Genomic DNA, 18,445 nt, shown 5'->3' with positions numbered 1-18,445 from the left:
TATTTTCAACAATGTGACATTTAAGCCTTGTAGTTCAGTGGCAGGCATAGAATACCTCCCTATAACTTCATAAAATTACATAGTGACTCAAACCTATTGACTTCTATTTCTGTTCTCTTAAAAACCTATTCCGCAATTATAAAAAAGTTGACAAGAAGTAGCTTAAACCTTGAAGAGTATTGATTGAGTGAGGGCATGAGGGAGCCTTCTGGAATGCTGGTTACACAGCTGTATTCACATGTAAAAATTAAATTGGCTGTATATTTTTAAAATTTTGTGTACTATATTGTATACAAGTTATGCAGAATAAACAGATGCAGAAAAGAAGGAAGGAAGGAAAAAATGAAAGAAGGAAAAAAAAGAAATAGATTACCTATTCTGGTAATCTATTTATGCATATAAATCAAGATTGATCTCATTTTATAGAACTACACCTGTGTGTGTGCCCAGAGTTCATCTGAATGCTCAGCAGAACTTCATTAAATTCTTATTAAAACATGGGACTGTTTGCAAATATTATTATGGGTACTTGAAACTGGTTGAAAAAAATGCTAATTAGAGGGAAAATATCAATCTACAGTTCCCTGTATTTGCTTAGCATAAACTTCTGACCTTGATTGGATGCTATTAATCAATGCTTCCAGTGACTTCTATGCGAGCAGGCAATTAGGCAGTGCATTGGGTCAGCGCTGAGCAACCTCTCAGGAATTTGTAAATAAAATTTTATTCCTTAGTTAAACCAAGTGATGTTATCAATTTTAACAGAAATGTTTGAGAAGCCCCAAAACTCCTGTCAAGGTAACCTAGATTAACTCTCCTGAAAATGAGATTGGAATGTAATTATAATTTATTAAATTGAAACTTAATAAGGACAGGCTATGTAATTAGACAGTGCAGGTCAGTGTAAAGCAGTGGCTCTTAAAGAGTCATCCCCCAACCAGCAGCATCAACTTCACCTGGCAACTAATTTAAAACCCACTGAATCAGAAACGGGGGAGACCCAGCCATCTGTGTTTTAACACGTCCTCCACTAAATCACATTGAAGTTCAAGACCAACTGGCCTATGGCATAGAATAGGGAAGGCAGACACCGAATTTGGCAGACTCCAGTGTAGTCATTAGGGGTCAGTATTCCATGTGGGCCAAGGCTCTTTCGTTAGCCCCGTCATGACTTGAATGACATACCTCTCAAAACTCTTTGCCTTTGCTCTCATTTTGTGTTCACAAAGCAACTTTTTTATTGCATGCTTGACCTTCGAATTACCCTGTCACTGTGAAGGAGGAGCCTTACTGGGGGACATAATTATCCTAAACTTGGACAGATGGCCAATACTTTAAATGACAGAATCAAGGGGAGCAAGCATTGAAAAGCTGGAATGTGGCATCAACTAAGATAGAATTGAGATTCAAAAATCAATTGTGGAAGAACGAGGTGAGTGATACTGGGTTCATGAGTATCTCCTTTGAAAAAGACCTAGAGCTTTTCATTAATTGCAAAAGTGACTTATGACAACAGTATGACTGCACTACCAATGTGTTGATGTAAGCCTAGAGAGTATTTATAGGAAAATGTTCCCTCGAGGCAAATAAAAAGCCCATTCTACTGTGCATTGTAGAGAACACAACCAGAACGTTATATTCTATTCTGGCGTCAACTTCTAACAGAGTACTTGAACTAGGGTCCAAAGGACATGAGAGGGAGGTGAGGTATAGGAAAACCGTTATCATCCATCAGGACATCCACAGAGCCATTGAAACCCCAATCCTACAGCATCCCACATACATGAGCACAGCTGCCTCTCACTCAGTGATCATTTCTGGGAGTCAGAGCCATTCCCATGCTTGCTTTGGATTTGGCACTATGAAATGTTTAGTGGTCACCTGTCTCCCTTAGCAGGTAACAAAGCTCGGTAGAAGGAATTAAAGGTGCTGACTTGTTGTTCCTGCTTGAGGTATGGTGATCAGAAGCTGTCGGCAGGGGTTGGCTCTAATGGTAAAACATGTGACAGTGACCTCAGGCTGGAGATTCTTCTCTCTTACCTCCCTCTCTTTAAATCCTGATGCTATCAGGTTTGCCCCTCTACAATTACAAATATCCCAGCTACACAGAAGAAATAGAAGGAGCAGGGAAAGCTAGTTATGATATGAGACGGCAAGCCTGACTGGCCACAGTTAACTTTGTTTTTCTTCCAATTCTCAGATATTAAAAAAAATGAGTCATACATCTATCAAGGTTCTTTTCTGGAAAAGATGTAATCCGATGGAAATTTTTAGTTCCCTAGAGCTTCAGAGGAGTTGTGTACCTATAGAAAAGCAAGGTCTATTGTCGGACTACACTTTTTGTAATGTGGCCCCATGCTGAGACTAGGATCCCACACTGCTTAAGCGGGTTGTGTATGCCTTATCAACCTGGTCAGGTTACATGAGTTCTTTGGAGTCATGGATGACTTTTCTAGTGTTCTCTAAGGCACCTAGCACCCTGTAGAACAATACTTGATGTTCAGTGAATATTTGTTGTGTTGAATTATTTTTAAACACCTTTTCCAGTGTTCTATTTTTGTTTTTAAATTCTGGATGCATTTTTGGTGTACTCATCCTGCAAGTATGAGATGTCAGAGCTTAAAAGGACCTTCAGAGGTTCTATGGCCTACACTCTTTTTAGAGACGAGAACACTGAAACCCCAAAAGAGGAGGTTACAGAGATGATTAGTGAAAGTAACGAGTCTAACATTGATTCTAAAGCCAGGCTCCCTGACTCCAGTTTCAATCATTGTTCCACTAAAACTATACTTATTATTGAGTATCATCATTTCTTCTGTATCTACCATAATCATACTTGCCTTCATTACCTATTTCTTTATTAAGTACCGATCTCTTACAAGATTGTCTTCTGAGCTTTCCTTACATTTCTTCAAATATATCTTTATTCATTATTAAATTTGGTGTGTATGTAGCTAGAACTCTGTTGAGTACCCCACACCCAGTACTCTGCTTGACATTAGCTACTGAGTAGTAATTTAATGAATGGTTACATGAGGAAATAAGTAAATGAATGAGAAAATAACTGAATAATTGTACAGGACTGTATTTTGTGAGACTGACATATTTTCATTTTTTTTTATTGATGTTTTAATGGTTTCTAACATTGTGAAATTTTGGGTTGTACATTTTTGTTTGTCCATCACCACATATATGACTCCCTTCACCCCTTGTGCCCACCCCCCACCCCCACTGCCCTGGTAACCACAGTCCAGTTTTCTCTGTCCATGTGTTGGTTTATATTCCACATATGAGTGAGATCATACAGTGTTTGTCTTTCTCTTTCTGGCTTATTTCACTTAACATAATACGCTCCAGGCCCATCCATGTTGTTGCAAATGGGACGATTTTGTCTTTTTTTATGGCTGAGTAGTATTCCATTGTATATATATACCACATTTTCTTAATCCAATCGTCGAGACTGACATATTTTAAGAAGCCAAAGAATTCTTTACCAAAGAGTCCTTTGGCAAAGAAGTATTTATTGCCAAAGAAATCCTTAATGTATTTCCTGCTACAATTGTATGCAAAAGAACACAACCTGCTCTTCAACTTCTCAAAAATAAAGAAGAGAATAGTTGTCATCTCCACCTATTTGGTAAATACAGAACATCACTTCTATTTTCATGGGGAGGAAGGAATAAGAGCCAACTTCCCTTTGAAACACAATAAATACAATGAAGAAACATATATAAAGGAATCATGAAAGCTTAGTTGATTCCCAAGTTTTCTCTTTCTTTAATGCTATGTTTATTATTTAAAAATAAGCTGATATGTTGGTTGTTTCGCGCATGTAAAATTGAAAGACAAAGTAAAACATTTAGTTTTACTAAAGCATTATACTAAACATTTAGTATAAAGGAACATACCACAACATATTTGATGGAACAAGAACATTGAAATTAGAAGGCAACTATGGGCACTAATATATATCAAGTCATATTTATAATTGAATATCTAGCATCATTATGCATATCTCTGGTAAACAATGGATAGTCTTTCATTTAAAAAATACACTGAATACATATTGAGGATCTAATATGTCCCATATGTGCTGATTAGTTGCAGTGGGAAATCCTGACTTCATAGCAGGCATGGATCTCCTCAACTCTTAAAACGACGTGGGTAGATTTTATATTATTTTCTAAATATAAAGAACTCCATTAACTGGAGATCATTATGACTAACAGGAATGCAAACTAGGTTCCACATTTTTACTGGCAATTTGGAGTGATGTGTTAGGGTGTTGACTTGCCAAATTTTAGGTTGAACTTCTGGCAGGGATAACAAACTCAAAATCAAAATGAAAGTGATCAATGGGATGAAGCCAACCCACTCGAAAGAAAGAAGGAAGGAAAGGAGGGAGTGAAGGGGAGAGAGAGAGAGAGAAAGAGAGAAGAAGGAAAGGAGGGAGGGAAGGAAGGAAGGGAAAAAGAAAGGAAAGGAAAAAGGATTTTCATTCTGGTATACTTTCGGGTCACTGAGTCAAGGTGATAAAGAAGTAGTTGAGAAACCAAATTAATTTCAATCTCTTTTGGTGGACTAAAGTAGGTGTTGGCCCATTCTGCCTCCTATGACACCATGTGGAGAAATGAAAAGCCAAGAATCTCTAGAGAAGGAAGATCTGCACCTGCTCCCATTCTCTGAACTCATACATCAATTACTTAACTCTCTGAGCCAGTTTTTCTAAGTGTCAAAATAAAAAATCTCGCCCAATTACCTTACAGTCTTGTTCTTACATATTTCTGAACTTATCATGGTAGTAAAATATTATGCAAACATTAGATATCATTATTATCATGCTCAGACTACACAAAGAGTATTATTTTCTAATGTATGATTCTACAAAGGAACCTTTAATAAAGGATGACTTAACAGGAAAGTACCTGAAAACCACGACTTATTACAAATTCTTTAAATAACAAGGAAAAAAAAAATTGAGGCTGTGATGGTATTATATCCTCAACTTATCATTAAACTCCATTCCCTGGGCTATCAATTATGAGTGTCCTAACTTATCACATCAAATCCACTCCACTATGTACACTGCTCCCAACTATACTTCCTGGAGCATAATTATGTGTCTCCTTCTCCTTAAGAATCTTCCAACAGATTCTCTTTCCTATAAATTAAAGCACTTAGCTTGAAATGTTGTGATCCTTCACAAATTGGCTACAAGCTCTATTCCCCAACCTTTTCCCTTACCATAGTATGATAATGTGACTATTTGGGAGTCCCTAGAAGATAGCATAGTGAGAATAAGCAGAGTTTCCTCCCGCTGTTGTACCCCACCCAGACTGTTCCACTTCATCTCTGAAAGGGAGGATATACTGCTATACTTTCCTCTTTATGTCACCAATGTCACTAGTACGTAGAACGTAACTTGCATTTCATACATACTTACTAAATCCAAGATATATAGTAAATGGCCTATAAATTTAGATTCTTATTAATCAAGTGTACAATTTCAAAATATCTGCTTTTATGTATATCCCTAATTAACTGAGTAGATATATTAGTTAGTACACTTTTACTGCAAAAATAAGAAAACCCAATTTAAAATGACTGAAACAGCACAAGAGCTTTTTCCGGCTTGTGTGACTAAAAACAGCCAAAGAAGGCAGATGCTGGAACTGAAGATTTTCAATGTTCCCAAGTCACCACATTCATTTCTCTCCAGTCTCCCCAGTTCTGTCCTCCTCCATGTATTGGCTTCGCCTGCAGTTTATACTTAAACTTATTAAAAATTAATCTGTAGTTTTAAACATGGAACTAAGCACGGTGTTTATCTCCTCTGTGAATGCATTTTTACACAACAGCGGGAAATGAATAAAAAAGTAAGATTTAATGCTACCTCCCAGCTTCCTTAGGCCGGACTTCAAGGAATAGGAAGATCTCTAACTCAAGGAGGGGTGAAGGGATGTAGCTTCTCACCAGTCTAGACAGGGCACAGGACTGATGCCAGAGAACCAGGTGGGTTGACGAGTGTCCGCAATAGTCTACTGAATCTGAGAAACTGAGGTTTCTCTGTCTAGCCAAGGGACAAAAAGAAATCTCCCTCGTGGATGTTAGCAGATGTGACAGCACAGGCATGGGACTGGATGTTCTTCCTGCTGCCTCGGACTTTCCCAGGAAAGACAACCACGGGACCATGGGATCCAAGGAGCCACGGAGCAATTTCTCCTAAGGACTAATTATATATAGTCACAGCTCTTACAAAGAATGGCCTGGCATTAGTAAACTAAGCTGTCCGTTAACATGGGACCCATCAATTCCTCTCAATTATTTTTAAGAATCACATCACATTTTAAATAGCATTTGATGCTAAATTATAATTGGTATATTATAATGAATATGTCAGCCTCTGTTTAATTTAAGACCCAACAATTTCAAATAATTGAGGGGACACTTTGGTGATCAAAGGCAATGACAGGTTAATTTGCATGATCATTACATATGTACACACCTTTCTCATATCGTATACTACATATTGTACTGCAGCAATTCCTCTGCCCTATTTTTATTGGACTTAGCTAAGAAAGAAAGTTTAGCAGGCTATTGAAGTAATGTGAGTGAGCAATGATGGTAGGTTGGACTAGGAAGTACTAGTGAAAATTAAACGAACAGGAGATATATATCTAACTGTAGAGCTGACAGGACTTGCCAGTGGATTGGATGGGAGGGGGGAGCTTATAGATAATATGAAATCAATATGACTCTTTTGCATCTATACTTGTCATCTTCAATTATCTCATCTCCTTTGAGTCCTGTTATCCTTCTCTGTAATATTTTTACTGGAAAAATTCACAGAAAATACTAATTATACTTTCATTTTGTTTCCCATTGACTTATAGATCTAAATTTTATTCAGAAAAAGTAAAGCATCAGATTTAAAATAAGACTGATATATGGTACTCAGTGACTATGGGCATTTTCCTTATTATTAAGAATATCTTTTCTTTGAATCCAACTGTTTAGATAAATGTAACGTTAAAAATACTGTAATACTGTAATAATTCACTAAAAAGTTCTGAGTTTAGAAGAGGTTGACTATACAAGAGAAATTACCATGTTCATTGGAGCAAGTGGGAAGAAGTAAATGTGTTTAAACGTGATCATTTCATTCTTTGAGTGAAAATAAAGTTATTATTTTAAAAGACCTTCCAAGTCTGTGAAGTGTAGTAAACAAATAAAAACACTGTTTAAACTCTTTTGATGAAATCATTATCACATGTAGTCCGTGAAAATTATTACCCTTTTGATGAAACCATTATCACATGTAGTCCATGAAAATTATTAGTAGGTAAAGAGGAGCAAAAAACTTCCCTTCAAGCCTCAGGGTAAGTCAGCTATTTCCCTCTCACTCTTTTCTAGGTAGATTCTTTCATCTGAATGACTTCTGGGCTAGGGTAACTAGGGAAGGCTAATTATTTATTCAGGAAAATTATATTGTGAGGAAAGCTAATTATCTATTTAGTTTCCAAAGATCTCATACGTTATAAGTAGACGGGAAATAACAAAGCATTCTATACATTTCATAATACCAAAAGAATTTAAGGCATTCTCAATTCCACCCCTTATGTGCCACGTTCAACCCCAATACTGGTCTAGTTCAGGTAATCATCATTTCTTTTTTTTTTTTGCTGGTAAAGATTCACCCTGAGCTAACGTCTGTTGCCAATGTTCCTCTCCATTTTGTTTCTTTTTTTTCCTCCCCAAAGCCCCAGTACATAGTTGTATATTCTAGTTGTAAGTCCTTTTAGTTTGTCTAAGTGAGCCGCTGCAGCAGCATGGCTACTGACAGACGAGCGGTGCTGTTCCGTGCCGGGGAACCGAACCCGGGTTGCTGAAGCAGAGCGAACCGAACTTTAACCACTAGGCCATCAGAGCTGGCTCGATAATCACCATTTCTTGATGATGATGGTGTAATTTCCTGTCTTCCTTCCAGCCACATACACACCAGACCATGCCACTCTCATGCTATACAAACCTTCAATGGCTTTGTATACAGTTTCAATCAGGAGGGGCTGGGTAGTGCTGCAGTCACAAAATATCCCCTACATCTTAGTGACTTATAACTAAAAGTAAAAGTTTATTGCTCACTCATGCTATATTTCCATCACAAGTTGGAGGGTGTCACTGCTCCGTGTTACCTTCAATCAAAGGTCAAATTGATGGAGGTTTCACCATTGAATGAATATCACCATAGTAGAAAGAGGAAATATGGAAACATCTTTGAAGCTTCCATCTAGAAATGGTATGATTGCTTCTTCTAACATTTCATTAGCTTAAACAAGTCACGTGACCATTAATAACTCCAAGAAATGGGGAAATGCAATTTTACCATGTGCCTGGAAGGAGGAGAATAGGAAATATCTGATAATACCACGTAACATCCTTCTGGTCACCAAAAATTTAATTCACTCTCCTTCACACCTGCAAATTATACCTACCCCTCTTCCCAAGAGAGATGCCACAAAAGTCACATCCAGTCATGGTCTGTTTCTCAAAGTCTACATCTCTCTACATAAGGGATGCATGTGGCTTCTCTTGATCTTGTGACCTATGAATTAAAACAAGATTTTCACCCTACACAGAGTTAATACAAAACAATACAACAGGAATTTGATAACTGCAATAAGCACTGTCACTCAGAATGGAGAAGAATGAAAGACACATAGCAGGCAGTGGTCCATAACATTTCTGAAATGCTGCTGAGAAGACATGGTGAGATTCCTCTATCACGGGGGCGGAGATTGTTCTCTGATTAAACCCTGATTTTGTTCCCTTTTTCATTATTCCCCATGACCCACAACTCTATCATCTGAGAGATACTTCACTTTAAAATATATATGTGTATGTGTGTGTGTGTGTATATATATATTTATATTTCTCAGTTATCACTGAAGTTGACAAGTAGAGATTATGCTTTCACTGAGGACTGAGCAGCTATCTAAGCGCAGGCCCACACACAGTTGTGAGTTTCAAATGTACAGTCACGCGTCACTTAATGACAGGGATATGTTCTGAGATACACACCATTAGGCAATTTCATCATCGTGCAAACATTATATAGTGTACTTTCACAAGGCTAAATGGTATAACCTACTACACACCTAGGCTATATGGTACCAATCTTATGGGACCACTGTCATATACGCGGTTGGTCGTTGACCAAAACATCATTATGCAGTGCATGGCTGTAATTTTAAGTGTTAAACAGTTGCAGTCTCTTTTAATCCAGGCTGATGTTTCACCAGGCTGATGTTTCAGTTTTCTTTTCCGTTTTTTTTTTTTTTTTTGAGTAGCATGACACCCTCAAAAACATGGTTAGCCCATTACTTATTTGATTCCAGTCCATTCCTTGTACCTCCATATGCTGTACTTTTTTCTTTCTCACTTCGGTAACACCCCTTCCTCTCTACTTAATAGAAGGTACTTTGAGCTGATATTGCTTTGGTAAGAAAGCAATATTCTTTTTTGAGCCATTCTTCCAAGAGAAAGTATTTGCTGGAGCTAAATCCTAAATCTGACTCTTACCCTGAGACATTTTAATCCCTTCAGAGGTTTTAACAATATGGGATGGTCTAATTTGACTCTTGCCAGAAGGCTGAGTTTTAAGTGTTTTTTGTTGCTCTAAGCATTTTTCATTTCAATCTGTCACTGTCTGGGGTTGAAAGAACAATTTCTTCTTCAACCCTACAGTCCCTCGTTTCGTGAACTTTCTCTATCCCTTTTCTTTCTACTTGCCAACTAGTCAATTTATTACTGCTGACACTTCTTTAATACTTTGCCAAACACAGTTCTGATAACCAATTAGCATTCTGTTTTCTGAATTCTTTCTTGAGACATAAATGCTTTAAGCAAATTATCTGCCTACCAAGTTACTCCAGGTGATAGGTTTACCAAATATTTTACCACGTCATAAAATGGACAGCCTAATTGCCAGTATGCCGAAAGTCTTCTCTCTACCTGGCAGACAACTAAATGCATACCTTACATTATAGGTTATTTTTACAGCAGCACACCACTTAGGGTATGAATTTATGTATCAGTTAGGCTGAGCCAAGTCCTGCTGGGTTAAAAAAAACTTATTATTTGCTCACATAGCATGTGATGGGTTGGCTAAGGTTCTGATGCACATTGTCCTTGCTCAGAGATATAGGCCATCAGAGTCTTTACCATTTGGAATGCTGTAGGTGACAGTGGTGGAGAGAAAGAGAACAAGGCAAATTTCATACTTGCTCTTTAAGACTTCTCTTCACATTTAATTGGTTAAAGTAAGTCACATAGCACTCTGAACTTGAAGAGGGCAGAGAAGTTCAATCTTAATATGTGTCTAGAAGAAGGAGATGATTGGAAATATTGTACTTCCAAATACTTCTATAAGTTTTGACACCCACAAATACTTATAGAAGACATTTCAAGTTCCTTATTATGTCATCACATTTCTTCATGACCTGATCCTGCACATTCCTGAATTTCATGTCTGGACACACCCTGACTCAAACATTTTACCCATCAGCACCAACCTGCTTGATGTTTCTTCAATCTTACTTTTCTATTCCTTGCCTTCTTTCATGTGGCTTTCTCTACCTGAAATAATCCCAAAGCCTATGTCCCTATTCACCTGACTAACTCTTGAGCATCCTTTAAGTTTTAACTTAGATATCTTCACTTCTAGGAAGGCTTCCCTCTTCTCCATTATTCTCTGTTCATATATCAATTATTGAACTTACTACATACATTAGGTGTCTCTCTCTCTCCAACTAGATTATTTCTTATTCTTTTTTATATACTGTGTCAATTAATGTGCCCAGTTTATAAAAGGCCTTCAACAAATATTGTATTGGAAACATTAATGTGTTAACAAATTAGTTCATTAATTCCAATGGGAAGGTAATTTGTGGAAGAAATAGCAATACAAATCCTAGAGTGGCACAGAAAGTAAGGACAAAAAAGGTCCTGAAAAGGGAAAGAGAATCCATAATAAAATTATAGTAGTAACATGTGTAGTGTATTAACATTCCAGGCATGATATTAAGCATTTGAATTAATTACCCCATTTTCTTTTCCCAAGAAATCTATGAGCTAGATATGTTATTACCGCTCACTTCATAGTTGAGAAAACTGAGACTTAGAGCAATTAACTTGCTGGTAGTTTAAATTATTTGTTCAAAGTCATGCAGCTTGTAAATGGCAAAGCTGGAGTTCAAACTCGAGCAATTGGAAGTCAGTGGTCTTGTTTTTAAACACTTCGGTGTATGGCTTGGTACTGACCAGATATTGTATAAAAAGGTGAATAAAGGTCCAGTCTCTAACCTTAAGGCTCTTAATGTTTTAGGTGCTATAATAGAAGAATAAGGGAAATACAGCCCAGAGAAGAACATACTAACTCTGCTCAGGGAGCTCAGGGAAGATGCCAGAGCTAATATTTATAGGATAAGGAAGAATATGTCATGCAGAAGAGCAAGGAGGGAATTGTAACATATTCCATTAAAAAGTACTTAGGGAAAGTCCTGATCAGTGAATGGCAAACTCTAATAGGTCAGCGGTTGGGGACTGTAGTGTACAGGCAGAATAGTGGAAGATTATGCTGAAAAGTAAGTTAGAACCAGATTAATATAATAATAATAATAGCTGACATTTACTGAGCACTTGTTATATGCAAGACACTCTACTAAATGCTGTTTAAACATCATATCCCTTAATTGTTATGACAACCCTTAGGTAGATACAGCTTATAGCTTTCTGCTTCTGGCGTACCCTGGCCTGAGGAATAGATCTTTTGATTGGGGTTCTCATAAAATACCTCAAGCCCAAACCACCTCTCATAAATCCACTTGATCCCAATAGAGATTAATGCCTCATTGCAGTGCCAAATGGTTCCAATGCAGGCTGTTACACTGCCAGTCCATTTCTTCAATTCTTTCTTCCTGACCAGATAAGCTCACAGGAAGATCAGCACATCCACTGGCTAGGCAAAGTCTAACCAGGGATTCTGTAATGCCATCGCTATGCTTACAGTTATTTCCAATCTCTATAACTTAATTTTCCTGGAATTTCTCCCCTTGTCATGGCTTAAGGGATGCAACCAATAGTAGGGGAAAAAAGAATTGGGTTGTTGGAAAAAGCTTCTCACCGCAAGCACTAAACTCCCACAAGATGGATGCCCCTGTGACTCTGTGTCTCACTCCTTCCTAGACTTCCTATGAAGCAAGCCAAGCATTCGGTGAGGTAGCTGATGACATTAAGGCTAGTTTTGCCCGTCTTAATAAGGTTTCAGTCTGGGTCAAACTGTTGGTAAATTTCTTTAAAAAGAGGGATACTCAATCTCATTTGTTTTTGGCTAAGGACTTGGTTACATATTTTTGAGCAATATGAAAAATCTCATTCAACATTCTGATGTTCTAACATTTTTCCCAGTTACAATCTCCACTTGTATGTTTACCTAATTTATGGCTTTCTACTCCATGCAACAGTAATTCAGTGAGAAAAAAATAACATCTGTATTTGATCACCGTTTTATCTGAAGCACCAAATACAGTACCTGATGCATAATAAGTACTTATTCAATATTAAATGAGTAAATGCTAAAAAAATAAACTCAAATGCTTGGTTCAATAATGCCATTAAAAAGCATTATTAGAAGAGATTCAGTCATAAATTAGTCATAGTTATCAAAAATTTGTAAGTATTGGGGTAGTCAAGAATGGAGGAGCCCCAAGTACACAACTAAAAGTCATCAGAATATAAATAAAGCCATAGAGAAATTTAAGGCACAAGGTAGACTAAGAGGATATCAGAGATTATCTCTGATAATTTATTTATTACTTTAAAAGAAAAAATATAAGAGGGAAATTGATTTTTACAAACTGAAAATTTGACTATTTGAAAAGAGGATTTATAGTGTTATCAATGTGTACCTGAACGTCATTTTTGCCAAATTTACATAAAAATATATTTTGCTGAAAGTAAATTTCTCAGCTTGTAAGAGATCTTTGCTTAAGGAGCTCCAGTTTGGATGGTTTAATAAGGAAGAAACGAATTGCTAATGGCCACACAAAGCAAAGGAATTGACTATAACCCCTAAGTAGTCTTTTTCTGGGGCAAATACTACCAAAATACTTCCTGCATTAGTAGCTTATAAAATTAAACTTTTACTATTTATTTTTTAATTATTTACTTCAAACTAGCACACTTAAGTCATTTAAGTACATAATTTGTCTTCTTAATAACTATAATTTTTTTTTTTTTTTTTTTCTTTCTTTTTGTGAGGGAGATCAGCCCGGAGCTAACATCCGTGCTAATCCTCCACTTTTTTGCTGAGGAAGACCAGCTCTGAGATAACATCTATTGCCAATCCTCCTCCTTTTTTAATTCCCCAAAGCCCCAGTAGATAGTTGTACATCATAGTTGCACATCCTTCTAGTTGCTGTATGTGGGACACGGCCTCAGCATGGCCGGAGAAGCGGTGCGTCGGTGCGCACCCGGGATCCGAACCTGGGCCGCCAGTAGCAGAGCAGGCGCACTTAACCGCTAAGCCACGGGGCCGGCCCAATAACTATAATTTTATTATGTGCACCAACTCACATATACTGTTTTTATTTTTTCCTTAAAAAAATCACATTTTGACTTAATTAACTTTTTTTTAATTGAGATATAATTGACATATAACATTGTGTAAGCTTAAGGTATACAACATATTGATTTGATACATTTATGTTGCAATATGATTGCCACTGTAGCATTAGCCAACAACTCTGTTGAGTCACATAATTATTTCTTCTAGTGGTAAGAACAATTCAGATCCAGTCTCTTAGTTTAGTTTAATGTTTATAATACAGTTTTGCTGTCTGTAATCACCGTACTGTGTATTAAATCTCCAGGACTTACTCCTTTACTAGTTGCAAGTATGTACCCTTAAACAACATCTCTCCCATTCCTCAGGCCCCAGCCCCTGGTAACCACCATTCCACTCTCTGTTTTTTCAAGCTCAATTCTTTTTAGATTCCACATATTAGAGATATCATACAGTATTTGTCTTTCTCTGTCTGACTTATCTCACTTAGCATAATGTCCTCAAGGTCCATCCATGTTGTTGCAGATGACAGGATTTTCTTTTTTCTCATGGCTGAATAGTATTATATATACCACGTCTTCCTTTCCACTTATCCATTGACGGACATATATTTTGGCTGTTGTGAGCAATGCTGAAATAAACGTGGAGTGCACATATCTCTTTGATAACCTGTTTTCATTTTCTTTGGATATATACTCAGAAGTGGAATTGCTGCATTGTATAGTAGTGCTATGTTTAAGTTTTTGAGGAACCTCTTATACTGTTCTCCATAGTGGTTGCACCAAATTTTCACCAACAAGGGTTCCCTTTACGACATCCTCACCAACACTTGTTATCTTTTGTCTTCTTCTTTTTTTTTTTTTGTGAGGAGGACTAGCCCTGAGCTAACATCTAACGCCAATCCTCCCCTTTTTTTCTCGAGGAAGAGTGGCCCTGAGCTAACTTCCATGCCCATCTTCCTCCACTTTATATGGGACATCGTCACAGCGTGGCTTACTAAGCGGTGCGTTGGTGCACACCCGGGACCTGAACATGCACACCCCGGACCGCCGCAGCCGAGCGTGCGCACTTAACCACTTGCGCCACCGGGCCGGCCCCTCTGTTGTCTTCTTGGTGATAGCCATTCTAAAAAGTGTGAGGTGATATCTCATTGTGGTTTTGATTTCATTTTCCTGATGATTGGTGACGTTGAGCACCTTTTTGTGTACCTGTTGGTCATTTAGATGTCTTCTTTGGGAAAATGTCTTCTTTGGGAAAATGTCTATTTAGTTCCTCTGCCCATTTTTTAATTGGATTATTTGTTTTTTGTCATTGAGTTGTATGAGTTCTTTATAAATTTTGTATATTCACCCCTTATCCAACACAGGGTTTGCAAATATTTTCTCCCACTTCACAGGTTGCCTTTTCATTTCGTTGTTTCTTTTGCAGTGCAGAAGCTTTTAAGTTTGATGTAGTCCCACTTGTTGAATTTTTCTTTTGTTGTTTGTACTTTTAATGTCGTATCCAAAAAACTTTGACAAGACCAATGTCAAGAGGCTTCTTCTCTACGTTTTCTTCTAGGAGTTTTATGATTTCAACTCTTATGTTTAAGTCTTTGATTCATTTTGAGTTAGTTTTTGTGAGGGGTGTAAGATATAGACCCAATTTCATTGTTCTGCATGTGGTTATCCAGTTTTCCCAACACCATTTGTTGAAGAGACTATTCTTTCCCCATTAGATGCTCTTGGCTCTCTTTTCAAATATTAATTGACTATATATGCAGGGCTTTAATTCTGGGCTTTCTATTCTATTCCATTTGTCTATGCGTGTATATTTGCGCCAATACCATTATGTTTAAATTACTATAGCTTTGTAGTATAATATGAAATCAAGAAGTGTGATGTCTTAAAGTTCTTCTATCTCATGATTGCTTTGGCTATTCAGAGTCTTTTGTGGTTCCATACAAATTTTAGGATTGTTTTTTTCTACTTACATGAAAAATGCTATTGGAATTTTGATAGGGATTAAATTGAATCTATACCCGGCTTTGGGTAGCATGGACATTTTACCAATATTAACTCTTCCAATTCGTGAACATGGGATGTCCTTCCATTTGTTTATATCTTCTTTGATTTCTTTCAGCAAGGTCTTTTAGTTTTCACTGTACAGATCTTTCACTTCCTTGGTCAAATTTACTCCTAGATATTGTATTGTTTTTGAAGCTATTTTGAATGGGATAGGTTTTTTTTTTCCCAGATGTTTCATGTTAGCGCATAGAAATGCAACTGATTTCTTGTATTGGTTTTATATCCTTCAACCTTACTGAATTTGTTGATTACATCCAAGATCTAATTTTCAGTTGAGTCTTTGGAATTTTCAGTATTTAAGATCATATTATCTGCAAATAGCAACAGTTTTACTTGAATCCTTTCTGATTTGGATGCCTTTTATTTCTTTGTCTTGCCTGATTACTCGAGCTAAGGACTTTCAATACAATGTTGAATAAGAGCGGAGAGAGTGGTCACCCTTGTCTTGTTCCTAATCTTAGAGGAAAAGCTTTTAATTTTCTCCATTGGGTATAATAGCTATGGGTTTCTGTTATGTTGAGCTATGTTCCTTCTATACCCAGCTGTTGAGAGTTTTCATCATGAAGGGATGTTGTATTTTGTCAAATGCTTTTTCTGCATTTATTGAGATGATCATATGATTTTTTTCTTTCATTCTATTAATGTGACATATCACATTTATTGATTTGCATATGATTAACAATCCTTGCATCCCAGGGATAAACCCCACTTGGTTATGGTGTATAATTCTTTTAATGAGTTCTTGAATTTGGCTTGCTAATATTTTGTTGAGAATTTTTATGTCTATGTTCATCAGGGATATTGGTCTATAGTTTTCTATTCTTGTAGTGTCTTTATCTGGTTTTGGTTTCAAGGTAATGCTGGCCTTGTAGAATGAGTTTGAAAGTATTTTCTCCTCTTAAATCTTTTGGAAGAGTTTGAGAAGGCTTGGCATGAATTCTTCTTTAAATGTTTGGTAGAATTCGCCAGTGAAGCCATCTAGTCCTGGAATTTTCCATGTTGGGAGGTTTTTGATTACTGATTCAATCTCCTTACTCATTATTGGTCTGTTCAGACTTTCTACTTCTTCCTGGTTCAGTCTTGGAAGTTTGTCTGATTCTAGAAAATTATCCATTTCTTCTAGGTTGTCTAATTCATTGGTGTATAATTTTTCATGGTAGTGTCTTATGTTCTTATGTGTTTCCGTAGTGTCACTTGTTACTTCTCTTTCAGTTCTGATTTTATTTGAGTCTTCTTTTTTTTCTTAGTTTGTCTGGCTAAAGGTTTGTTAATTTTATCTTTTCAACAAACTGGCTCATAGTTTTGCTGATCTTTTCTGTTGCTTTTCTGTTTTCTCTATTTCCTTTATTTCCATTCTGATCTTTATTATTTTCTTCCTTCTGCTAACATTGGGTTTAATTTGTTCTTCTTTTTCTGGTTCCTTGTGGTATAAAGTTAGGTTATTTATTTGTGATCTTTCTAATTTCTTAATATATACATAAATTTCCCTCAGAACTGCTTTTGCAACATCCCACAGGTTTTGATATGTGTATTTCCATTTTCATTTGTTTCAAGACATTCTTTGATTTCCCTTTTGATTCTTTGACCCATTGATTGTTCAAGAGTGTGTTGTTTAGTTTCCACATATTTGTAGATTTTCCAGCTATTCTCATGTTGTGGATTTCTAGCATGGTGGTCAGAATAGACACTTGGTATGATTTCAATCTTAAATTTGCTGAGATGTTTTGTGTCCTATCATAATTTCTATCTTTGAGAATGTTCTGTGTGCACTTGAGAAGAATGTGCATTCTGCTGTTGTTGGATGGAGTGATCTAAAGATGTCTGTTAGGTCTATTTGATCTAATGTATGGTTCAAGTCCAGTGTTTTCTTGTTGATTTTCTGCCTGGATGATCTATCCATTTTTGAAAGTGGGGTATCAAAGTCTTCTATTATTAGTGTAGTGTTGTCTATTTCTCCCTTCATATCTGTTTGTGTTTGCTTAACACATTTAAGTGCTCTGATGTTGGGTGCATATATATTTACGATTATTAATTCTTGATGGATTTATCCTTTTAACATTATATAATAACCTTCCTTGTCTCTTCTTACTGTTTTTGTCTTAAAGTTTATTTTTTCTGATATATCTACCCCTGCTTTCTTTCCATTTCCACTTGCCTGGGGTATCTTTTCTATTCCTTCACTTTGAGTCAATGTGGGTCCTTAATTCTGAATTGGGTCTCTTGTAGCAGCATATAATTGGATCTTTTTTTTTAATCCATCCAATCACTCTGTGCCTTTTGTTTGGAAAATTCAGTACATTTACATTTAGAGTAATTATTGATATGTAAAGAGTTACTAATGCCTTCTTATTAATCGCTTTCTGATTATTTTGTATTTCCAATGTTTCCTTTTCTCTCTCTTTCTGCCTACCTTTGTAGATTGGTTATTTTCCATGGCGATATGCTTTGTTTATCCTTGTCTTTTGTGGACCTACTCTAGGTTTTTGTGTTGTGGTTACCATAGATTTTACATAAAACATCTTATAATTAAAACAATCCAGTTTCAGCTGTTAGTAACTTATCTTCAATTGCCTATAAAGGCTTCAGCCTTTTACTCCTCCCTTTTATATTATTGATGTCACAATTTACCTCTTTTTCTTTTTTTATTATTTTTTTGAATAGTTTCTACTTTTCTAGGGTGTTTATTCTTCTCTTTGGTTGAGGCAACAATTTATTTATTTGTGTGTGTGTGTGTGTGTGTGTGTGTGTATGAAGAAGA

Source organism: Ceratotherium simum, chromosome 13 (assembly GCF_057802395.1).
Source record: "Ceratotherium simum simum isolate JZ-2026a chromosome 13, ASM5780239v1, whole genome shotgun sequence".
In the NCBI taxonomy this organism is placed as follows: Eukaryota; Metazoa; Chordata; class Mammalia; order Perissodactyla; family Rhinocerotidae; genus Ceratotherium; species Ceratotherium simum.
This window is presented reverse-complemented; position numbering follows the sequence as displayed.